Here is a 26,369-nt window from a genome sequence, read left to right as displayed (position 1 = left end):
ATCTTATATCGTGATTCAGCAGCGACAATGGCCTATAGGAGACACATAGATAAGACGGCTTGCAGGGTTCAACAGTAATGTAATAACAGCCTCCTGGACGGTAGGGGGGAGAATTCCCAGCTGTAGAGATTCTGAGTATACTTCTAGTGGATGCAAGGTCAGGATATCTTTGTAGGCTTTATAAAAATCCCCTGTAAAGCCATCCTGTCCAGGGGCTCTCGACCCACTCAAGGAATCTATGGCCTGGGAAATCTCTTCACAAGTAATAGGGCCAGTTAAGAGCTGTTGTTGGCCACACCATGGCAATGTCCGATAGATAGCTCGCCAGATCAACAGTAGGCAGGTCAACCCGAGAAGTCTATAATGGATGATAGTACGTTGTGAACTCAGAGACAATGGCTGCACTGGTTGTAATCTCGGTGCCATATGCACAGTGTAAGGCTATAATAGTATGAGGCCTGATATCGAGGGTGCAGGAGATGAGCAAGTGTTCGCCCAGGTCTCTCCCCTTCCCCGTATTGGCAGACCCTTGCATATTTACCGTGATGAGCAGCCTCCCGCACAGCCAGGTCATTAAACTTCTGCAACAACTCCAATCGCGCAATCATAGATGTGCTTTCGGCATGCGTGCACATCTGGCTATCAATGTCAGTAAGTTGCTTTTCCACTTTGGCAAGATCCGCCTGAATAGTTCAGAGCACACCAGAATGATTGCCTTTACGGATACCTCTTATAAAAGGATTGAAGGCTTCCCACAATGTGGAATGGTGCTGAACTGAGCCAGTGTTCAATGTTAAGTAATCAATGTTAACCCCCCTAATCACAGCACAAAACATTTCGTCATGCAGTTCATTACCTGGAAAATGCCAGGTCCTGGATAACGGAGTGGTAGAAGGTATAGTGTGTGGCCACAACAGAATAGTGGTCAGACATGGTACAGGGGAGATGGAAAATATCAGCTAGCCACAGAAATACAGAAGGGGGAAGGTACCAGGGGTCTATACGTGTCCATGTGTTGTGCGGAGACAAGTAAAACGTGAAATCAGAGGCATGTGGGTGTCAGGTCCACCATACGATAGTTGGAAAGTGCCCAGGAGGTCTGTTAGTAATCAAAGAGAGTGTGGTTTGGTTACTCCAGTGGAGTCTGTTGTGTTTATCAAGGCATTGCAGGTAATATTAAAGTGTCCACCGAGGAGAATATGGTCCGCCATCATGCGGTCTGGAGGTTAGAGAAAAAGTCTGAGGAATCAATATTAGCTAATAAAATCTGCATCCCTGCCAGGTTTCTCTGAACCTAAAGTAGCGCCCTTATGATCAAAATCAACAGCGGGGCATTGGAAAGGGATACTTCTATGGATTATTAGAGATACCCCACAGGAATAGGAGCTGTATCATGCAAAATATTGGTGTTGGCCCCAGTGTGCAGCACAGCAGTGAACAGGGCAAGGAGCTAGGTGCGTTTCGTGGAGAAATGCCAACTTTATGCCGTGCCAATGATCCTACAGAATTACCAGCTTCCCTTTCTTGGGGTTGTTAAGGCCCCTAATGTTCCAAGTCACTCATGTGATTGTTGTCACATAACTTTGAGTACTGTGATGAAATATAGGGATGATGAAGAATGTGGACCAGCTAGGTGAGTTAAACAGTCAGATAGACCTTAGAGTGGAAAAAGCTATTTTTTCTGTGATAGAACATAACTTAAACAATCCAACCCAAATCCCCCTCCCACACTGGTGAATACAATCCTCAGTGAATCTCTAATAACAGTAACATCCCAAAACAAGTAACTATATTGGTATACGCCATTGTGTTGCGGCAGCGCTCCAAGGTGGGGAAAGTGTCCATAGCTGAAGAGTGTTAAACGCAGCATATAGGAGCAGACAATATGCTAAATAGATCTTTAATATCATAAGGCAGTATCATCAGCCAGTCCCATAAAACATGCATTTCGTCAGCTTCAACAAAAGTGGAGATTCATCTTGAGGGGCCACCAACCGAAGTCCGGGCGTCCTGCTACAGAGGTTGGCAACGTAAGGGCAGAGTCCACAGAGTTTAGCCCACTACACGTCGACCTCCCAAGTTGGCATAGTTTAAGGGAGGACACAGCCTCAGTAAGAGAGGTGATGATGTGATGCTTGCCCTCCAGTTCAATGTGTAGTCGTGCTTGGTATAACATGGCATATCGAATGTTGTTTTTCTGAAGTATTGCCTTGATGTCTGCATATTTACGATGTGCATCCTGTACCAGCTCTGTAAAGTTTGTGAGTACAGAAATGGACATCTCCTGATACTGCCACGGCCCTTATTCATGGGCCAACCTCAGAGTAGTATCCTAGTCTTGAAAGTTTAGGAGTCTAGCAATTATGAGGCGTGGGGGAGCCCCGGGACAGGCCACAGGCCCGCCGATTTATGTGCCCTCTCCACAACAAAGGTGTTGGTGAATGCCTTCCTACCAAATAGCTCCACAATGAGTTTTTCCATAAAGCTATCGATGTGGACACTCCTGTAATGTGCACGTTATTACGAAGTGACCACGCCTCCTCATTTTTGGAGGCCACCGCTCTCAGGAGTTGTACCCTTTCCAGGCATTTTTGGGTGTCAACACAGCCATCTTCCACGTCTGAGATCCAGCGCTCTGCTCCATCCACTCTAGCAGCTTGGTGGTCAATGCGTTCATGCAAGGCTTAGCCTTGCATCCAGGGTGTGAAGCGCGAGTCTATACCCTGGAATCCTGCCTGGAGCCGTAATCACTACCCTGCCATCTGGGAGAGGGGCAGATAGCGCCGCGCTCCGAGTCTGCTGATGTAGGGCCATCCATACGGGCTTCTTAGCGGTCCTATTAGTGTCAAATGACAGTTGTTTCTGCCTGGGGTCACCACGTCCCATGTCTTGACACTGTGCGAGGACACCAGGTATTGGCGCGGTCTTCTGTGCTGAATCTAGTGTGCCGAGCATGGCCGGTAACTGGACAGTGTGAGAAAGCGAGTGGTAAATTCTCCACATCTTGTATGTTCAGTATTGGTAAAATGGGGCTCTGCAGTAGGTAGGTATTTATCTGGAGGATGGAATACACTCAATGAGGGGTTCCATGTGGGCAGTACGGTCGGGCGACCCAAGGCTCACCGCTATTATTGTGGTCTGGGCTGCAGAACAGTCACGGAGCAAGGCAAGGCTTCCCTTGTAATAAATAAGATGAATAATCTGATGCACTTCTATTGTAGTGTTTATTGTAGGTTAATACGAACACAGCAATCAAGGAGCTCCCTCGCCAGCCTCCTGCTCCCTGTCAGCCGTCAAGTAACTGCTGCCACGAAACCGTTGACTCGACGTTCTCGACATGGAATTGTCTGTATGCATCACATGCCAACAATTCCATGAATACAACATATCCACTCCCTTTATATAAATGAAAACAAACTATATAACATTAAAAACAAAATTGCTAATGACCATAGCAAGTTAGAACATGGATTACCAAAAACACTCTATAGCAAGTAAGAACATAGATTAACAAACACTGTATAACACAAATTACATAATATAATCTTTCAAATAGCTTGGAATCTTACGACATCTTGAACTCAACCCTCGCGTTTGAATATCACAACTGGTGTTCGTTGTCTGATGACTCCTCTCCCTTAACACCTGATAACCGTTCAACAACTCCTCGTCAGACATGAGTAAAAAACTGTTGGAGCTCTCCCCACTCTCACCATCTATGTCACCATCTCTCTCCTTATCGCCCCTACATGTAAAAGGCAACTCGCCTCTTGTTCCATCGTTGACCATTCTCCAGGACAACATGAAGATTGTGAACTTTCCTCACCTTGTACGGTCCAATCGAAGTTCGTAAGACCCACTCTGACTTGCCCAGATCTTATTTTCACAAAATCTCCTTTCCTTAATGTTCTTTCAACTTTTGGGGTGGTTGCTCCCCCTCTATCTTCATCCCTTCTCTAGCAACGTAGACATCCATGAGGGATTCATTTTCGTGCCTGCCTCCCTGCCACTCATTATCTTGAATGGTATTTTACCTGCCCCCACGTTTTCAGTCGTTCGATATGCCCAAAGTAAATCATTCACCATGTCACGTACATTTTTGCCACTATTTAAAGCCTTCTGAATGATACCTTTCACCAGCGATTACACCTCTCTGTTCAAAGAAGTGTGGGAATGGCATATCCTACAACATTTTGAAAATCCCTCCATCTCAACAGATACTAATTGTGTCCCATTGTCAGTAATCACTTTCACAGGACACCCTTCCTCTAAAAATATTTCTTTCATTGCTCTGATGGTATTACTGGTAGTGATCCAATGGAACTTGAATCAACAGTGACAATGGTTTTCGCATTCACATCAAATGGTACCAAAACCTTTGCTCCACACATCTAATTTTTTATGACCTGGAATGCATTCGTCTGTTCCTCATCCCACTGAAATTTCTGTCCTTTGCGTAAGAGTTTCCTCAAATCTTCTGTTTTGTCTGCAAAGTTTTTTTATGAATTTTGAATAATATTCAATCAAAACTAGAAATCGATCTTTGTCCTGGGGAGAGGGAGCATTTTTAATTGCATCAAACAAACACCTTTTTGGTTTTACACCATGCTCTGACAAAGTGTAACCCAAGTATTCAACCTTGCTCACCAAAAACGTACACTTTTCTCTCCTTAACTTTAGTCCTGCTTTCTTAATCCTGTCATTACACATTTTAATGTGCTGTTCTGTTTCCCTACAGTGTCACCAAAAACTAGAATGTACTCTTGAAAATAAATAATGTTTTTTACACCCCTGAAAACTTCAGTTATCATCCTTTGAAAATACCCCTGCAGCAGAGGCAAGACCAAATGGCATCCTCGTGAACTGGAAGATCCCCTCCATTGTGATAAATGCCGTAAGTTCTTTGGAATTATCATGTAGTTTAACTTGGTGATATGCGCTCCTAAGGTCTAGCTTGGAGAAATATTTTCCCCCTTGTAACAACAAAATCAATTTGTTTATATTAGGTAATGGATAGTTATCTACCACAATATTTTGGTTGAGTGTACGGAGGTCAACACAAAACCTCAAACTACCCTACGATTTTCCAGTTATACCAACCTTGAGAAATCCAACTAGAAGTTTAATTCTGTTCAATAATAATCTCCTGTACCATTTCAAGATCATTTTTTGCACCTCCTCCTGAGCCGAGATTGGTACCTTTCTCAACTTGTGTTGAATTGAGATTGCATCCTTTCTTACCACAATTTCATGCACATAACCTTTAAGTTCCCCTAGTGTGCCAGTGAAAACTTCTTTATATTCATCCAATATCACATCAATGTTAGTGTCATCTACTAACATGACACTATTTTGTGCTTGTGGATCTATTTTAATATGTAGATCATATTGATGATGCCATCCTGGGACTGGTGGTCCATTGCTGGCCAAATATGCCTTCCCATCCACATCTTTTTCCATACTCAATTTTTGTCAACCTGTAACCTAAAATATCTATCTTTTCACTCTGGTACCCCCCCTGGATTTATGTTCTTAGGTAAGAGGCGTAAACCAGGCCATTGTTGTGTAAATAATTCTCTGGGTATAATGGTATACAATGACCCAAAATCAATCATTAGCTGTATATTTCTCTCCCTTATTATAAAGTTCGCCATTGGTCTAGGTGGTCTGATATCCTCCACCTCTCTCTTGTTCTCTACTGACAAAACTCTATCTAATCCTTCCTCAAATGTTGGGTGATCATCATGAACCACTACTACACTGTGCTTGGAACCTGTTTTACATACATGTGCAGAATTCCCCTTTTTCCCACACTTCATGCATTCTTTACCCACTGCAAAACAAGTTTTAGACTCTGAATTGTGAAACTTACTTCCACACCTTGTACATGGCCTACTAACATATTTACCTGCATTGTTATAAGTCGCTTTGTTACTATTTCCACATGCACACTTGGTACTAACTAGTACATCCCTACCCTCACTACCCTCTTTACTTATGCAATTAACATCAACTTTATCAGCATTTCCTTTGTCTTTTTTCTCCATTTCTTTCATGCTGTATTCTACAATCTTAGCTATTTCAATAGCATCCTTCAGCCACCCACAATCTTTCCCGCATCTTTATGCTTCGGCACTGCACAATTAATCGGTCCCAGATTAACTCATCAGACACTGTTCCAAATTGGCATCTGGTAGACAGTTCTCTCAATCTTGAAACAAATTCATCAATACTCTCCCTCGTCCTCTGCAGTTGTGTATAGAATCTGTGCCTCGTCATAACTATATTAGTTTCTTTCGCAAATCTTTTTTTCCAATCTTTTTATTGCTGTGGTGTATGTATCCATTGTTTGTTGTCCATCTGGTTGTAGTATTTGGGGTAAGTATTTGAATGTACACTGTCCTTCTTGACCTAACGTGCTAAGAAGAATTGATTTTTTCCTTGCAGGTTTCTAGTCTTGTCCATCCAATGCCACCAAATAATTTTCAAAAATGTCCACCCACTCTTTCCATGGAATGGTTGGATTGCCAGGTTGACTAAGGAATGGGGCAGGTGGAATTATACCTTGGTTGTTGGTAGCCATAGATGCAGTTCAATATATTTTATTGATTTATGATGAATTATTATTATTATTATTTTTTACATAGACTGTACTTCAAAGATTCTCTCGTTCTGACTTCAAATATATGTATGAAGTGTAATGTATTTATAGCGTTTGAGTATAAAATCCCGTTGTAATCCTCAAGGTCTTAAAATAGTCGTTGTGATGCTACAGTGCGTCTAAATCTCCAAGCAACTATGCTAATTGCAGGCATGTTTAATAAAATGGCCACTGCAGCGTTGGGCCGTTGTTTGAATACTGTGTGTGCTCCGCGACATGCGCGCCGGAAACAGTGGGAGCTAATGCTGAGTCTTGAAGCTGCTCAGGACACACTCGCAGGAAACAGCGTGTGCTCCTCAACACACGCCCTTAAACGAACAAGTAAGGTACAGCCGATTTGGTTTATATCATGATTCGCTCTCCATACAAGATTAATACCTTGTGCTAAATACGCCGGCGCTCTTCTTAAAAATAAAATCCTTTAGGTCTGTTGGTTCTTCGCCCCTTATATCTATGTCCAAGCCACTCCGTCAGCTGTCAATTCGTTGCCAAAAATGTTGTAATAAATAAGATGAATAATCCAGTGCACTTATATCGTAGTGTTTATTGTAGGTTAATATGAACACAGAAATCAAGGAGCTCCCTCGCCAGCGTCCGGCTCCCTATTGGCTGTCAAGTAACTGCAGCCATGGAACCGTCGACTTGACGTTCTCGACATGGAATTGTCGGCACGCATCACATGCCAACAATTCCATGAATACAACAGATTCATAGGGAGCCCAGATCTGATTCCAAGGATTAAATGTCCCGGTGGCACCCAAATCAACCCAGGCATGAGCCGATCCGCAACGCCTCCTGCCAGGGGGCCACTGGGCAGAGGCGCAACCCTTAGTGGTCCAGGCCCTGGGAGTGGCATCCTACTCAACATTAAAGTTAAGAATACAACACAATAAAATCTGAAAATCAATTTAGAAAAAGGAAGGCAATGTAATAAGCAAAATTACAATAAAATGGTTAACATAGGATTAGGTTAGCAGTAACAAATACCCATAGGAATAAAAGAGTTATAAAACTCACTGTGGTCTATCGGCTGTACCCAAAATGGCCACAAGAGGCTGATCTTGCACCAAAAGCGAAAAACAAGAAAAAAATACATCCAAATATTTCTGATTTACAGACATTGAGTGATCAGAAGCAGAATACTCTGGTACATTCAAAGACTTTCAGTCTTCTGAGGGGACTCTAGTCAGAGCGTCAGGAGTGAGACAGACCTCTCTGCCCCTACTTCCTAATACAACAGAGAGTCCCAATTTCTTGAAGATGCAGAAAATCCTTGTTCTGTTCTATGCCAAAGAAGCCAAGTAATAGGATCCAAGATCAAGACATCAGATATGAACCATGGCCTTCCTCCATTGCTATGGGTGATGCTATCCGGAACATTGAAAAGTAGATCGCAAGAGAAATATCGCGAATGGGGAAGGGAGAATGTGTTGCTTCTCAGGAGGCTCATCATGGCTCAGGATGCAAAAATCACCCCCTCAAGGAATGGTGTTTAGAAACCTCTTCACCTCAAGAACAACGTAGAAATAATACTTAAGAGGCAGCTAGGATAAAGTCAACAGAGTCTGAGTCAGTATATAAACCATGAGTCTATGATAACGGCTGAGGAAGAACGTGAATGATTCCTACCAAAACAGAAGGAGATAACATGATGGGAACCTTAATGATCTGCAGTACAAGTAACTACAGAAGGAAGTAACCAAAGGGGGGACTGGAGAAAAGGGAAATAATTTAAATAAGTGGGTGAGGGAGAATGACTGTGTGATGTATGAAAGCACCACTGAAAAGAGACACTGAACCACATAATTTCCAAACTCTGGACAATTATTTATTATGCCATCTTGTACTGCAATCCTGGGTCTACCCAGAAGGCGAGTGAGCACTACAAGAAGTGATTCCTACCGACTGCTAGACTGCTGGAGACTTAGGCCCTCATTATGCTTTGGCGGTCTAAAACCTAGACCACCGAAGTCCTGCCAGGCACTAGACCGACAGGGATGGCGGTCATCTGACTGCCATATTATGGCTGCTGGCGGCTGTCTGCCAGAATTTGGACAGAGAACCACCAGCAGCCATATTGGAGGTCCGTGGTACAGTGGCGGCTGCTCCGCTTGCACTGCTTCATCATCACAACACCGCCACGCCTATTACTAGTTGGTAATAGGCATGGCAGTGTTGTGGCGACAGAGCGCTGGCGGTGGAGCAGGCTCCAAGGCTCCTGTCCCCTCCCGGACGACCACAGTGAAAAGGTAAGTGCCCATCCTCTAGGGTAGGGAGCGGTGAGGAGTGGTGTGTGTGCATGGGGTGTGCGTTTGTGTGATTGAGGGGGTGGGTTTTTGTGCGTGTATGTGTGTGATTGTGAGTGTGTGAGTGCGTGCATGGATGTGGGGGTGGGAGGGTCCCTAGGGGCTGAGGGGGGACTGTGTCTGTCTGGGGAGGTATCTAGGGGTAGTCGCATACAGGCTACAGGAATGCAGATGCCTGTTGCCAGCATCCTTTCTGCCAGGGATTTCCTGGCGGTGTTGCTGCTGGGGAATTCCTGGCGGAAAGGAGGCTCCTAATACCGTTGGCGGTCTATGGTGGACCGCCGGGGCAAAGGCGGTTAACCTTCACCCTGGCGGTCCAACCGCCCTGGCGGTACAGGCAGTGAATTGGCTGCTTTGCAGCCTGTTCACTGCCGTGGTCATAAACTGGCGTCCAGCACCGCCACGCCGTCGGCGGTGTTACCGCCACCACCAGTGTGGCGGAGCTGGACCACCAATGTCATAATGAGGGCCTTAATGTTATACCCATCATGTTTATGCATGCAATAGGCATTTATCCAATTCTGGGTTGTCTTGCCTGTACCTTATGTATGTAAATATTTGGAAGGACATTCGTGTCCTCAGACTCTTCATTGTCGTAGTAATCCTGACACTATACTTTTTGTGTACGCGTCTAAGTCCCAGGTATCACCCCAATGAGGAATCAATGCTGCCTACCCCCAATGTGGCAGCTGGTTCTTCCAGGCAGGATGAAGCCCTGCTGTAACCTTTGTGTTCCTGAGGTAGTTAACATAAGGGTAGCCAGCTAACCCTTGTAGAACAATTCCGGTCCATGGGTGAAACTGGAACACATAAATCCTTCAAGCTTCTTCTTCAACAGGTCAATCAGGAACCTTCTTCACTCAGATGTCTTCTTCCAAGTCCAATAATGTTCTGATAAGCTGGTGGTGGGGAAGGGTGCTATTTTATGCAGTGCTCAGCTAGTGATTAGAGACTTCCCTAGGTACGTTCCCCAACAAAAATCCAACCAAAACATAGCTCTCTTTTATCAGCACTTTCTGTCTCGCTTGATTGTCAGTCTCTCTAGAGACCTCCACTAAAATAGCAAGTTAGCTCCCCCAACCCCAAAAGAGCTCCAGGGCCCCTACCAGATCTCACTCTGTGGAAATGAGGATTCAAGCCCTCTTCCTGATATGAGGAGAGTTTTTCCTTTGATGAGGGCAAAGATGAATGTTGGAGAGACTCCTCTAGTCTAAATGGCTTCTGTCACGTGAGCCTCCTTTTGGAATCTTCAGAAAGGTTGTTGCTCTTGCCTTTTGTGAATCTATTTGACTGTTTACTCACCCAAATTACCCTCCTCAGCTAGGAGTTCAGTAATTGGACTAGAACAGTCTTCCTTCCATCTGCATTTGGAGCATTGTTTTGGGACAGCAGAACACTTCCCATCAAACTGGAATACTAATGCTGGAGAAACCCAACAGACCTAGGTTAACTCCGCCTAGTTTTCAGACAGCATAAATTGTGATTTTAAAGGATATTTGGCCATTAGAGATATTACAAAAACTCCACTCATATCACTCAATTAGATTTTTGCTAAATAAGTAAACAATAACTTTGACTGTTAAACAATTTTCTATTATTTTCCTTGGTAAAATTATAAACATAGACTTATAACGACAACTAGGCCAACTCAAAAGGAAATGCAACTTTGCTTGCATAGGTACAAGCAGTTTTTGGTACTAGTAGGTTTGGCTTACTGACAGTGCATTTCGTTCTGACATTTGGATACTGCATTATTTTAAACTGCGTTAAGGCAGGACACAATGGTGCTACTAACACAATTGGGTGGTGAAAAAACACTGCAACCAACATATGACATTCCACTTCACTGTTATATTTCCTGCACCAACTGATCGTGGTTTTATTGGAAAGTTAAATAAATGAATGAGGTGTAACCAATTTAGCATCATGTTTACAGTGGCAGGGACAGGCACTGTGCCACTAGATCAGAGAGTCGCACTACACAGTCATAATACCTGCATAAACCAGCCCATAAACATACAAAGAATCCAGGGAGCCCATGCAGAAAATGAGATATTGCTACAGCCAAACCTCGTAAGGTGAATTCTGAATCGGTGCAGTGTGGATACTGGCACCAAAGCAGGATCAATAACTGTGGGTAATAACCCAACTGCCGAGCCTGTATAGACTAAAACCTAAGGGTAATTGGGTATTGCTACTGGCGCATTGAGCAGCCATTTGCCTATTTGGCCAGTAGTGCTGAGAGGCCGGTAATGGAGAGCAGAAATATTCTATTTGAACAGTGTCCTTGGCTATTTGAGCCGCACAATAGAATGCTTTAACAGCATTTGAGCATAGTCTGTGGTGAGGTAGCACTTTGAGCACATCACTAACATTGCCTTCGAATATTTGAGCAGCAATCTCCTGGAGTTGACGACAGCTCATATTGTTACAACCACATCTATGAGTACATTAAATATCCTTGCATTAGACTGCAGTTATGTGGCATTCGGAAGGAGTATTTTCATTTTCAGCAAAAATAATTTGGTATCTCCCCATATTTTACCTTATCTCCCAAATTAGATTTTCTCAGGTCAGAATGCAGTAATACCACGTGTTTTCTCTCATTACGGGATGCAGTTTTTCCATGCACAAATTTTGCCAGGTTAAATTCACGTGCAATTTGATATCCTGATTTCAGAACAAACACCCGGTCCAGTATTTAATAGAGGTGTTGTTTTTTATGATTTGAGTTTTCTTTCATAACTAAAGGCTAGCGATTTTTTTCTTTTTGGACAAATTAGAAAACGGTTCTTTTTGGCTGCATGTTTTCAATATTTCTCGTGGGGAAATTGCCTCTGCTTCCCCGACCATCATGGTAACAATCAGGCTTTCTTGGCAGGCATGGACATGTTATTTCACCAGCGTCCTTCCAGAACTACCTATTATATCAATGGATAAGTATTTAGTTGATTTCTCTGTTACACTGTGGTGTTAAATTCATTACATGGTCCTAATTGTTAATATAATATTTTGGTTGAGTCAAGATCAACCATCGCTAAACAAAATGTCCCCACAGAGATGCAGCGAGCATTGGTCTTGCTTGCTGCACTCATGTGCTAGTAAAAGGACGGGGCTAATATTTTCAGTCAACCTTATTTACCAGTTGGCACGGGGATAATTTTTTATTTTGTCAATAAATCATATATTGATGTTGCACATATATAGCAATTTAGATATCTTGTGATCTGACCCATACTGCAAGCATGGTTTGTTTGTTTTTCCAAAACTGTGCTGTGAACAATGCAAATGAGGATGAAAATGCTCAAGTTCATGTATGGACTGGGATAAAAAATAGGATAGAGCACCGAAATTAAAGTGGACCCATTAGTGATTCAGGCGGCTAAAAAGTGGGCCACATTTGCAAATCAGGGAAGTTTTGGACTTGTAAACACTCGCTGTATTAGTGGTTTGCAAGGTATGGCAGACTGCATGCATCTGTGCTTGCTGCAAGCAGTGTTTGTGGTAATATCAAGGAAATCAACAGTAAACAAGCATTGGCAATGCCAGTAGGTCTCACCTAAGCAAGTGCTATTAGTTTTGCCAATGTCTTATAGACTTAGTGTACAGCAACAGTGCTGCTATGCAGCATGGTTAAAAGTTTTTTAAAAAGCGCTAAGACACATCCTACACTGGCTGTGCCATAGCACTTTTTTTCTTATGGCAGGTGGGGGTGGGAAACAGGGGCAGTGGGAGAGAGGGTGGAAAGGAACAAGCAATAGTGATTTTTTTGGTGCCAATTTTATTATTTTTCAAAGAAGTCAGCGATACAAAGTACAATGAGGATTCAAATTTCAACATAAATTCCTAGGGCGTCATGAGGGTCAGCAGTTTGGTAGGAAGAATTGGCTCATGGCATTTTTATGCTAACAACAACAGGCATAAACAAAGGTAGTGACATCATTAATGGTTGGGTATCTACGAAAACTCCCATCCCCCAACCCCACAGGCCCCCACTCCTACAATTGTCTGTCTCATTATCATAGTAAACATTCCCTTTGTCCTAGTTGGGATGTCCCCTGGTGAAGTTAGGTTGCATGAGGTGCATGCGGGGGTATTTAGTAACAAGAGACCAGGTGATTGGCAGTGGCATGATGGAGGCCACCACATAGATCTAGCCGGGAGGGGTGTTTTAATCAGTGAGCGTTTCTTAAAAGGTTTGCGTGTCTAGTATCATAGTGACTCAGGAAGCCACTATAGGGATCATACACAAACCCCATACTTTTTTGTGTGTAAGCGCTTCAGCTTTGCCCCACTTTAGTGTAGCAGCACACCAATGCCACAATCCTGCATGGCTTTGGAATGGCGGGCATGGAGCTGAAATACGCATGATTTAGTCCAGCTAACCCTAAAGCCTGAAGCCAGCTGGAATTATGAAAGAATCTCATCTAGTTCCACTATACCCTCCCGAATGTCACAGACAAAAATAAGGATGAGTAGTGCCTGATCAATGAACCTGTGATAGAGCGGTCCGTAGTAATAATTTTACCTGTGTTCGGACGCTCTTTAGGCCGATGAATCTTTTGACTTAGTGGGAACCCTCTGTACTCTTATATCGATCAGTCGCATCAAATCAATAATCAATAACGAACATAAGCAACACCTTGAACAACATAACACTTTACAATTAATCCAGAATACATTTCGGCGAACCCTGACCTTTCAGTCAGGAAGAACCACACCAGTTTAATGCAAAGTTAGTGAATTTTATTCCCTATATTAACAAAGCTAGCACAATATAAATGTTTCTCAACACCAAATGATAAACATAGATGAACATAAATAGCTGTCCATAACGTCGAAACAAGTGTAATCTATGAAGCATCTGAATCACAAGGCATTCGATAATGGCAATGCAAAGCACTAATACGATAATCTGTAATGAACTAATTGCGTACATTTAGTCAGCATAACAAGATCTCAAATTGCATCGGGTGACATATGGAATCCTCATCTAACCTCAAATTAGCATCAGCATGTGGGACTTCATGCAAAACAATTTAGCAACATTAATTTAGAAAAACTCTTAACTAGGGATCTCACCAAAAATCAGCAGTTGGTTACCTAAAAGAAACACAATGCAATTTTACAATTTCCTTTCATATTTACCAATTACGATCAACATACAAGGAAGTCTTCGTCTCACAGGTACCGTTCTTCGGTCATCATGGGTACCGTTTCTCGATCAGCATGGAACGGGGCAAAGGGGCAGGGGTGAACGGGGCAAATGCCTCACGGCGGCAAGGTAAAATTATTACTTCATGCAAAGGGATCAAATCAAAGTTACAGTCTCTAGGGCAAGAATCATTTAAAGTCTCTTTCTCTCGATTAGAGAAAGAATCAAAGTCTCTCAAAATGGCGTCGCAGCGAAGTGGGCCATAATAGCTACGAAGTCTGCAAATGGCGGGTATCGAGCTGGTAATGGCTACCTTCTCCTCGTGCACCTGGGTTTTATAGACAACAGTTCAAGTCCTGTAGGGTCTCCATTGGTGGGTTCATAGGTTAGCTTCAAATTGACCAATCAAAAACGACAGTTCTCAAGCTTTTACTTAAGCATACATTATCCTTGGAGATGGGTACGCAAATCGCAACATTGTCTCCCAATTAGCTTACTCTCAGAGCCTCCATTGTCCGCACCTGCAAGTCGACCTTGAATTAAAGAGAAAATATGCCAGGCTGGCACTAACTTTAAGATAAGCATGTGAACGGTTTCTGTGGAAAAGTACAGCTTCAAGCAAGAATACACGTTTATTAGCACAGTGGAAAAATACGAGCATCTAAACCGTGAGACCAGGCAACTAGGCCAAAGCCTCCGCTAAAGTAATGCTAAGCTAAAACATTTCAAACAAGCAAATCGTAGCACACGTTTATGATTATGTCAGATTAGTGCAATTCTAATTTACCACGTTATATAAAGCACGCATATAAATGATGGCAAACTACTCTGAGGGCACATTTTGTCCCCGTACAATCTTTATTAGTTCGGTTAATGTCACACATGATTATTTCAGCACTACGTTTAAGCGTTAATAAATCAAAACCTTCATTTTCTGCTTCATCAATCCCTCCTCTGATGACTACTTGTCATCACACCAAACCACGCCCACAAATTTTATTCCATTAAAATTCTGTCAGTTCCCTTTTCCTTTTAGTACCCCTAGTTTGCGCTTTGTATTCTTCTGCCATTCTTTTCATAATTTTCTCTTCTTTTCTTCTTTTAATTCTTTCCATAATCATTATTATTCCCCTTTTTATTCCCCAAATTCCAAATACACAAATTATTACTATTAATATTCCTTCTATTATTTTCAATAATATTCCATTCCAAATTCCCCCAATCCAATGTCCCACTGAAGCTATTCCCTTTCCAACCTTCTCCCACACTCCTGGTTCTTTCAGTTCTTTCAAGTCTGCACTTTCTTTTGTTAGATTAGCAAGCATAGTTTTAATCTTCACACTATTATCAGGTATATAGGTACAGCAGTGACGTGCGCCAATCATTTTGCAAACACCTCCATCCTTTGCTAAAAGAATGTCTAAAGCAAGGCTATTTAGAAGTGTCATAGCTCTTTCCGCTGCAAGCTCAGCATCTATCAGGATTATAGCACCTGAAAACTTTGTCAGCATGTTATCCACTATAGTAGACAACTTTCGTATCTTGATAGAATTCAACACAACTCCCAATGAAGGAATCATGGCTCCAAATATATCACCTACCACAGCAGCTGCGGTCTCTCTTTTCTGGATACTATGAGATCCAGATGTCTTTTGAATCATCGATACGTCATCCAGTTGATAAACCTTTGGAAACACTATACCCAAATAACATCTCCCCCACCATCCCTTTGGAAGTCGATAATAGGCATTATGCCCACAAATGTAATATACACCTGGAATGACAGGGTCCAGTCCGTCCATCATGAATGTCCATTTGGCCTTAAAAATAAACGTATGTTTACACTCACTCGCTCCTACAAAAATATTGTCATAATAAGATTCACCTCGATATATACAAAATTTCCCTACATGCCAAGCATCTAAAGCTATTTTTCCTTGTGTTTTTATAGCAGCAAAATCATAATTATCTACTGAAGTCCTCTTATGTAGCTCCTTTTCTAATTTTGCTTTCATTTGAGCCCTTCTATCATCTGTGCGATCTAAAAAGCTTATTTCTACAGCAGAGACTGAGCAAGTAAGGTTCTCCCTATGAGCATGAGCCGTTTCAAAAGGTTGCATTGGCTCGAAAAATTCCCCCATAATTTTATAATCCCAATATTTTGCAGTCTGGCTTAGCTGCGCTATTATAGGAACATAAGCAAAGGTAACATCATAATTCGAGTAAAAATACTGTATGTTAGTTTGACCATAAAACCTAGACATTACTATACTACATGTAATCCCATATGTAAGAGGCATGTGGTGATAAGTCACCCCTTCCTTTACTGATGTCGGTATCTGTGTACACACATAACAATCCTTCGCATCCATAGTCTCAACATACTCTGTTAGCAAGCGATAGAAAACGTTATACGAAAGCTCTTTCTTATCATGCAAGAGTCTCTCATCCAATGCCAGTCTTTTCAATGGGGTTAGTTCAGTGACAGTAACAGGAGCAATGGTAGAAGCAGTAACAGTCTCATTCTCACCCTTCCCATGCATTCCAAACACAATTGCCATTATTATTATTACACATGTTACTACCAAGCCTATACACATGTATTTACAATATTTCTTTCTATTGTTTTGCGTCATGATCTGTATAGAATCAGAGAGCTAGAAGCACTTATAAATGAAACTATTTAGCAATTCAGTTGCAAAGCTGAACGAGCACAATGTTCACACCGTCTTCTTCAAAAGGCCAGTCACTTATCGGTTAGCAGCATTTGTCTCAATTCGGCAATAACTCAGTCCTTATCAGTTTAGCAAATGTCTCATCCGGTTTAACAATGTCTCAGCTGGTTGTTTCTTTCACGTTATATTGTAGCAAGCAATATCATTTACTCTTTCAATCGACAGAGTCTATGAAACTTTTCTTTTCTATTGGTATCTCTTCTTCTTCTTCGTTCTCGATGCTTAGAGATACAAACTCGTCAGTCCAATCATCATTGACTGCGTATGCCCATTCAGGACCGGAATACCTCCTGTTTGGTATCCTTTTCCTCTTCAATTTTGCTTCTCTTTTCGACTCTGCTTCGCTGGTACTTTCCTCTTTTGTCAAGTCTTTTTCTTCACTTGACGATTGTTCCACGACAGTCACTTCCTTTCTTTTCTCTTTCACTTTTGGCCTCCCGCCCTCGTTCAAACCTTCTTTACCCTTTTCTTTTATTGGTGAGATACTCAGTCTTCTCTTTGCACCATGTCCATTTGATGGACCTGCTGTGTTTTCTGTGGAAGCTTGAACCTTTTCGTTCTGTTCTGCCTTATCCCCTTCTTCCGGGGAATCGATCACGTTCTCCTTTTCTTTTTCGGTATCGTCTGCTTCTGGGAAAGCCCTCCTCTGATCAGGCTCTCCTGCTTTTTCACCTTTCTCGAGCCCTTCGTCACCGTTACTTTCTTCAGGCTCTGTATCACTTTCAGCTGCCTCAGGTTCTTTGTCACCTTCAGCTGCTTCAGGCTTTTTGCTACCCTCAGCTGCTTCAGGCTCTTTGTCACCTGTAGCTTCTTCGTCGCTGTCTGAACTTTCTCCTTGGTCTTCCCCAAGTGAGTCAGACTCTTCGCCCTCCAATAATATCTCTTTCTCTCCTGCTTCTGCTTGTTCGCTTTCAGTTCGCTTCTGTTCTTTCTCAGCACTCGGCACTGCTTTATCAGGCACTGGTAGTTTCAGCGCTTCAACTTCCTCATCTGTGGGACACAACACCTTCTTTGTGTGACTGGCGTGAATCCAGTTGGGAACCCCCGCACACTTCACAGCGGTAGTTGTCGTCAGGATCACTTGGAAAGGGCCTTTCCAACGGGGTTCCAGACACGATTTTCTCACGTGCTTCTTTATCACGACCCAGTCACCTGCTTTCAGTGCGTGTCCTGGACCTTGGATCGGTGGCAAGGTGGTCGCTTCCACCTGGTGAGAGAAAGAGCGAACCACGTCAGCCAGTCCTTTGCAGTAGTCTAACACCATATCATCTGTAATATTCAAAAGCATGTTTGCGGGAACTGCAGGAAGTCTCATAGCCCTGCCCATGAGTATTTCATGCGGAGACAATCCAGTCTTTCTATCAGGAGTGTTTATCATTGACATTAGCACTAAGGGCAATGCGTCAGGCCATTTCAAATTTGTCGATGCACATATTTTTGCCATTCTCGATTTCAGCGTACCATTCATCTGCTCCACCAGTCCTGATGCTTCAGGGCGATAGCTACAGTGCAGCTTTTGCTCAATGTTCAGTGCTTCGCAAAGTAACTTTATCACCTCGTTATTGAAGTGACTTCCCCTATCTGATTCTAAAGAGATCGGGAATCCGAAACGTGGTATCAACTCCCTCAACAATAGCTTGGCAACTGTAAGGCTGTCATTTCTACGTGTAGGGTATGCCTCAATCCAGTGACTAAAAATGCACACAATCACCAACACATATTTCAGACCCCCATGCACAGGCATCTCAATGAAGTCCATCTGCATGCGACTAAAAGGACCGCTTGCCCTACCGATGTGACTCGCACTCACAACTGTTCCCTTCCCTGGGTTCATCTGCTGGCAAGTGACACATCGATGGCAAACTGCTTCTGCAGCTTGGCGAAATCTGGGGTTAAACCAATCAGTTTTGAACAATCTTATCATGGCATCTCTCCCTAGGTGAGCTTGCCCATGATAGAACCGCGCAAGCTGTGATAAGAGACTATTTGGCAAAACAAATTTTCCCTCATGTGAAACCCATAACTCGTCTTGTCTCTTTATACATTGTGATTTAATCCAGGAATCTCTTTCATCGTCCCTGACATTATTTTGCAATGCTTTCAGTTCATCTATTGTATCTACGACCTTCAAGGCAAATGCTTCAGCTGGTTCGAGTTCTGGCTCATTTATTGTATTCCAATCATCCCTTAGTAGTATACAGTTCAAGGCACAAAATCTTGCGACTTGATCCGCATATGCATTTCCCAGAGACACATAGTCCTGTCCTTTCGTGTGAGCACTGCACTTTACCACTGCAACTTCAGCTGGCACTTGAATGGCGTGTAACAATTCCCTTATTCTTTCCCCGTTCTTCACTGGGGATCCTGAAGAAGTCAGGAACCCTCTCTGTGACCATAGTTGTCCAAAGTCATGCACAATCCCAAACCCGTATTGACTATCAGTGTAAATGGTTACTTTCATCAATGCAGACAGTTGACATGCTCTGGTAAGGGCTACAAGTTCTGCTACTTGTGCAGAATAGACTCCTTGAAGCCATCCCGCTTCCAGGACACCTGTTACAGTACATACAGCATATCCTGCTTTCAAAATCCCCATCCCATCTCTTAGACGTGAACCATTAACAAAAAGAATTTGGTCATTTTCATCAAGCTTGGTATCCTTGATGTCCGGTCGGGGTTTTGTGCAAAATTCAGTCACCTGAAGGCAGTCATGCTCGACGTCTTCAGCGTTCTCAATTTCAGCATTTTCTCCAGGAAGCAAGGTAGCTGGATTCAACGTAGTGCACCTTTTCAGCTGCACATTCGGTGAGCCCAGAATAATCGTTTCATACCTTGTGAGTCTTGCTCCAGTCATGTGTTGCGTTCGGGAGCGGGTCAAGAGTATCTCAACTGAGTGAGGGACCATGACTGTTACTGGGTGTCCCATCACTATTCCTTCACTCTGAGTGAGGCTGATACCAACTGCTGCTACGGCGCGCAAACACCCTGGGAGTGCTGCTGCGACCGGATCCAAAGAAGCTGAAAAATACGCTACTGGTCTGTTTACGCCACCATGGGCTTGGGTCAAGACAGACAAAGAACATGCATCACGTTCATGACAAAACAATGTGAAAGGCTTTGTGTAGTCAGGCATACCTAGAGCTGGAGCCCTGCACATGCATTCTTTCAGTTCAACAAAAGCATCCATCTCGTCTCCTTTCAGCTCAATTTCATCCAAGGCATCCTTTTGGGTCAATTTCAGTAGAGGCTTCGCTAGAGACGAAAAGTTGGGAATCCACTGGCGACAATATCCCACCATTCCCAAAAACTTCCTCACCTCCTTCCTTGTTTTTGGTGGACTCATTTGGAGTATACTTGTAATTCTTTCCTTCATTATTCTCCGTGACCCTTTCTCTATTTGGTGACCCAAGTATTTCACTTTCTTCTGACAGAACTGTAATTTGGAAGGAGACACCTTATGTCCATTCCTTCCCAAATGATTCAACAGAGCAATGGTATCGGCTGTGCAGTTGCTTTCTGTCTTTGATGCAACCAGTAAGTCATCAATGTACTGTACTAGGGTTGACTCGAATGGCAATTCTAATTCCTCCAAATCTTTCTTTAGAACTTGATTGAATATTGACGTAGACTCAGAAAACCCTTGAGGGATTCGACACCAACTGTATACTCTGTCTAGGAATTTGAAACAAAAGAGGAATTGGCTGTCCTCATGAAGAGGCACAGAAAAGAATGCCTGTGACAAATCGATGACTGAGAACCATTCAGCATCGCAAGGGACTTGAAACATTATCACAGCTGGATTCGGCACGACAGGGCAGCACTTTATTATGATGTCATTTATTTTCCTCAAATCCTGCACGAGTCGGACCTTTCCACTCAGCTTTATTAGTCCCATTATTGGTGAATTACATGGACTGCTTAACACTTCTTTCAGTACCCCCTGCTTTACAAATTCGTCAATGAGTTGAGCAACTTTCATGAGGGTATCTTGTGGCATGTGGTATTGTGGGGTCTGGGGAAAGATCGCATTGGGCTTTACCATTACTTTTACTTGTTCCACTCCTTTCATCAATCCCACCTCTTTCCCTGTCATGTCCCACACTTCCTTTCCGACTGTTTCCCGTAATTCTGCTGGGATATCTTCTTCAGTTATCATCGGGAAAAGACAAATCAGAGGATACTCTTCATCGACTGTTTCCATCTCATCCCCCTCTACACTGTCCTCGTCTTCCCCATCATTGCTCGTTTCTATTGTTATTCCTTCGTTTGAACACATTATCGAACAACCCAATTTACACAATAGGTCTCTTCCTAACAGTGCTATCGGACTTGAGTCACACACCACAAACTGATGTACCCCTTGATAGTTACCAATGTTGACTGGTACCGGATCTGTTATTGGGTTCGTCAGATGTCTGTTTGCTACTCCCACCACTTGAACTGTCCTCCCTGAGAGTGGCAAATTGGGTACTTCACTGCTCTTAACTGTTGAACGTGTGGCTCCCGTGTCAACCAAGAATGAGACAAGATGACCCATTACTCTTCCCTCTACGTACGAACCCCTTTGATCAACTTCCAAGGATGCCGCAAGCACACAGTCTCCTTCTTCTCCTGAACTTTCACTCTCCCATACGTTATTTATTCCACTCTCACTGTGTAATGGGAACTGTTGTACGGTGCCATTTGTACTCATTACCTGACCCTTTACCTGCGGAGGAACCATCACTTGCTGCTGACTCATTGGTGCCAAGGGTATTTGCATTTGCTGATTAGGTACCATAGGTAACTGCTGTTGCATTGGCTGCATTTGCGTCATCTGCATACGAGGCATCTGCATCTGCTGCGGCTGCATAGGTTGTAATCCCTGCAATTGATTTATGGTCTGAAAATTTGAGCTGGGACCTCTCAGTTTCGGTCCCCTCATTGTCTGGAATGCATTGACATCATTGTTTTGCTGACCAACACCTGCACCTGCACCTTCCTGCACCACCATCGGGCACTCGCGTTTCCAATGACCTACGATTCCGCACACGTGACACGGCATCACCTTCTTCATTGCCTGCACACCCGTCACAACAGTGTTCAAGTCCGGACCATTATTCACAAAACCTCCTCTGCCTCTGGCCTGTGGCTGAAACGCCATGTTTCCCTGCAACTGCAACTGCTGTTGCGGTACCGGCTGTTGGAACCCTTGCATCCCTTGCAAACCTTGCAGACCTTGGAAACCTGTTTGAGCTGCCTTAAGCTGCATCATCATCACCTTCTCTTTCAGCTTTTTCTGTTTCACTTCAATTTCGTCGCTACAGTATTTCGCATAAGTCAAGACCTCGTCAATCGGTTTAGACTGCCAACAAATCAAATGCGACTTTATCATTTGGCTTATTTCTGGCCTCAGCCCTTCCACAAATCTGAAGACAAAATGGAGCATGTCCTTCGCCTCTATGGTTTCCGTGCCACTGTAATTCTTGAACGCCTTCAACAACCTCTCATAGTAACTATGAATCGACTCCTTAGTCTCTTGGGCAGTTCGATCAATCTTCTGCCAATCCACGTTTTTCGCGGGTACCTTAGTTTTCAAATGCTCAATCACCTTATAGTACAAGCTCATCACCAAAGGTGATGGTGCACCTGTCTCCCTGTCCCTCTCTGGTTCACTTGTCGGCCAACCTACAGCTCTTTTGCAATCCTCCCACAAATCTGCCGGAACCACAATCTCAAAGAGAGTGTTCAGGTCCTCCCAAAGACATTTTGCAAGCTTCACAAACCTATCAGTCTGCTGATACCATTCAATCGGCTTCTCTCTTAGTTTGGGAAAATCGTCCGTAAAGGACTGAATGTCGCTTCTGTGCCATGGTACATGTACTAATTTTCCTCCTGCTGTCTCCCTCATTGGTAGCATTGTTACTGTATCACTACTCTGCGGTCTTTTCTCATTGTGCTCTGTAGCGCTGTCCCTCCTCTTATCCTTCCTCTTTACCCACCTGCTTTCCCATTTGTCCAAGCACCTCCACACTTGTGCACTCTGCAGCAATTCTCTAAGGTGGGTCTTCATGCCTGCTGACCTCATGTGTTCAAAATCTGTGGTCCCAAAATCTAACCTGTAGCTCCTGCTCAAGTGTTTCGTCTTGTCTATGTCAACCCCGTTTCTGTCAGCTGCTTCCTGCAAGCTCTTATGTATCTTGTTCACTTCCTTCGTAATCCTGGGACATAGATACCTCAGCTCTTCTTCCGTGTAGGACTCTAACCTGTTCACACCCATAGTCCCTTCCACCAATTCTTGTGCTTCCATGTTCAACCTGACCCTATTCATATAGTCTTCTCCTTTCCCACTAGCTGAACTTTGTGTGGAATTCAGACTGTTGAACCATTGTGTCAACTGTTGCGCATTCACCCCCATCAGGGTAGCGTTCACATCGACTGCCATCGATGGCTGCGGCAGTTTTTCAGTGTTCGATGTGAGAGGTATTATCAGTGGGGGGCTCGACCTCACCAGTGTTGACTGAGCACATATGGGACTAAACTCCATCAAGGATCCAGACCCATTTGGCTGAGTCACTATCGGAGTTATCCCTGGAGTGTTTTCTATGCACCTTCTTTCTGTCCCATTCTGCAGCATTGATCCCTGACTGTTCAGACCCAAGTTAGGCTGACTATACAGAGGTACCACTGGACCTACAGTAATGGGTAACGATATCGCATCTGGGTTCTGTCCATTCCCCATGTTCTGAGGCATGTTCATTCCCACACCATGGGTCATCATTGCCGGCATGCCCATCTGGCTCCCCGTCATTTGAGCATGTGCGTTTCCTCCCTGCATCTGCTTTTGAGGCATCAAAAACTGAGTTGATTCAGCTTGTGCCATTGTTGGGTTGTAACCATTCTGTACTCCCCTTACGGTTTGTTCTAGAATCATTCCTGCACTGTTATCACTGTTGTAGTACCCTGGCATCTGCGGCTGATAATTTTCTGCTGGTTTCAACACGGGCACATCTGGATATATTCTCCTAACCTGCGGTATCTGCGGGGTGAACAGCAGACTCGGGTCCTTAGATCCCGATGATGCTCCTGAACTCTGGGTTTCATTGTTCTGTACCGGTGCCGGAGGGGCAGAACTGGTACTTGGACCTTGTCCATTCTCTGCATAAGGCGGTGGACGGTCGTTCAGCAATTGTATTATCAACTCCTCATCCTCTAACTCCTCTTCTCTTCTCAACTTTTCCTCGTCCTCCCTATCCTTAGAACACTTTCTGTCTGTCTTACAGGTGGCTTTCTTACCTGTCTCTTCTCCTTCCTTAGTAATTGCGGGGAATAATTTTATCCCCTGCAATACATCTGACCTCCACACCTTCTGTGCATTATCCCACCTAGCATCCGCTAGTGTCTTTTCTACCTTCCTCATTCTGGTCTCGAACTTCTTTTGCTGTTGCTGTCTGGCCATTAGTTCCCAAATTGCTAGAGCCTCAAACTGTGCTGGCCTTGGAGGCACCTTCATGTCGTACATCGTGAATCTCAAATTTTCTAAAATCTTTATATTGAATGTCCCATATATCGGGAACGCTACGCTCCCATGTTTCTCTGTCAACTGGTGCCATTGCTTTAGCCAAAGACACGGAGCTACCCCCTTTTCTTCCATTACAATGTAAGCTGGTGTACCCTCGGGCGGCGTCTCCTCTCCTACGCTCGCTTTAATGTAAGACTCCCCCTTCATCGCGCTCCTGAATGCTTTAAGGAATTTCATTTTCTCGTCTTTTATTTAACCAAGTTTATAATCAATAGGTAACTTTAATTCCACAAAATTTGTAATCGATAGGTGACTTTAATTCCCGGAATACTCTTCACCTGCCTTTCCCCTTCCAATCGAGTCCCACGGACTGCGTCCAATCCGTGCGCGACCCATCTCACCCACCAACCTATCCCAGCGCGGCTCCTAGTGACGTCACACTCACACACACTGCGGCTGACAAAGCCTCGCGGCTAGTCCTCCTTCACTCACCTCTTTTCGTAACAACTTCTTGCATATATTGCGGGCTACCAAAAAATAAAACAGATCTGTCGGTTTACTACAGGAAGGGTAACACAATCGCTTCAGGACCTTAGGGACCTTTCACTAACCTCGGGACTTTTCACTAGCCTCTGGCCGCTATTCCGTCTTTCTCAGTCCCCACATTCGCAAGCAAATCTGACCCGCAGACCTACTCTCAACTTGTCAATGATCTGTTCTAGTGCACTTTAGAATCTTTGTCAAAGCCCGAAGTCGAAATTTCTTTCACTCCCTAACACACGTACCCGACTTGTTGACCACGCCCGATCAACCTACTAAACCGCCCAGACCACAACATGGATCAACATACTCCGGAGTCTCTTGACCTCGCAGGGCCCGTCTCAACAACAACAACCATGTGGACCTTTTTATGCACAAAGCGCCACACTCACATGAAGTTCGACGACTTCCCTACTCTCACACTCGGAGCCGCACCTCCGTTATTTCTATGAAGTTCGACGACTTCTCTACTTCTACCCTCGGAGTCGCACCTCCGCTATCCTTAAAAAGAAAATCCTCGCAACCCTTTCACACACCCTGCGGCAATAAGCTGAGCAAGCGCAAAACCCTAACTTCACTCATACCATCACTAGTACCGCCAGCGCTGATTCCACACCTCCGTTCTCTCCATTCGCAAGCTCCGAGATCCCGGGAAAGTCGCGGTGGACCTAGCCCATCATCATCTTGTCAATCCATTCTACCCAAGAAAATCTAATTCAACCTTTCGAATGGGGTCTCAAAATGCGTAACCGTCAATTCAACACCATGTACTTTAGGAGTACAGGGTCCCAAAAGACGTAACCGTCCTCTGCTACCATCTACTGATAGAGCGGTCCGTAGTAATAATTTTACCTGTGTTCGGACGCTCTTTAGGCCGATGAATCTTTTGACTTAGTGGGAACCCTCTGTACTCTTATATCGATCAGTCGCATCAAATCAATAATCAATAACGAACATAAGCAACACCTTGAACAACATAACACTTTACAATTAATCCAGAATACATTTCGGCGAACCCTGACCTTTCAGTCAGGAAGAACCACACCAGTTTAATGCAAAGTTAGTGAATTTTATTCCCTATATTAACAAAGCTAGCACAATATAAATGTTTCTCAACACCAAATGATAAACATAGATGAACATTAATAGCTGTCCATAACGTCGAAACAAGTGTAATCTATGAAGCATCTGAATCACAAGGCATTCGATAATGGCAATGCAAAGCACTAATACGATAATCTGTAATGAACTAATTGCGTACATTTAGTCAGCATAACAAGATCTCAAATTGCATCGGGTGACATATGGAATCCTCATCTAACCTCAAATTAGCATCAGCATGTGGGACTTCATGCAAAACAATTTAGCAACATTAATTTAGAAAAACTCTTAACTAGGGATCTCACCAAAAATCAGCAGTTGGTTACCTAAAAGAAACACAATGCAATTTTACAATTTCCTTTCATATTTA

The 26,369-nt window shown here is 43.6% G+C and overlaps 1 protein-coding gene across 1 annotated transcript in view; it reads left to right on the top strand.

The window, feature by feature from the left end:
* The window catches only part of NXNL2 (nucleoredoxin like 2), an 849,641-nt gene extending 844,795 nt beyond the window's left edge, over positions 1-4,846 (top strand). The window contains exon 6 of the transcript XR_011202172.1: positions 4,805-4,846. The gene's annotated coding sequence lies outside the window, so the exon portion shown is untranslated. The remainder of the gene's footprint in view (positions 1-4,804) is intronic.
* Positions 4,847-26,369: the final 21,523 nt, after the last annotated feature.

Source organism: Pleurodeles waltl, chromosome 1_1 (assembly GCF_031143425.1).
Source record: "Pleurodeles waltl isolate 20211129_DDA chromosome 1_1, aPleWal1.hap1.20221129, whole genome shotgun sequence".
In the NCBI taxonomy this organism is placed as follows: domain Eukaryota; kingdom Metazoa; phylum Chordata; class Amphibia; order Caudata; family Salamandridae; genus Pleurodeles; species Pleurodeles waltl.
The sequence above is the reverse complement of the archived record's forward strand: the minus strand, read 5'-3'. Positions and strand labels throughout refer to the sequence as shown.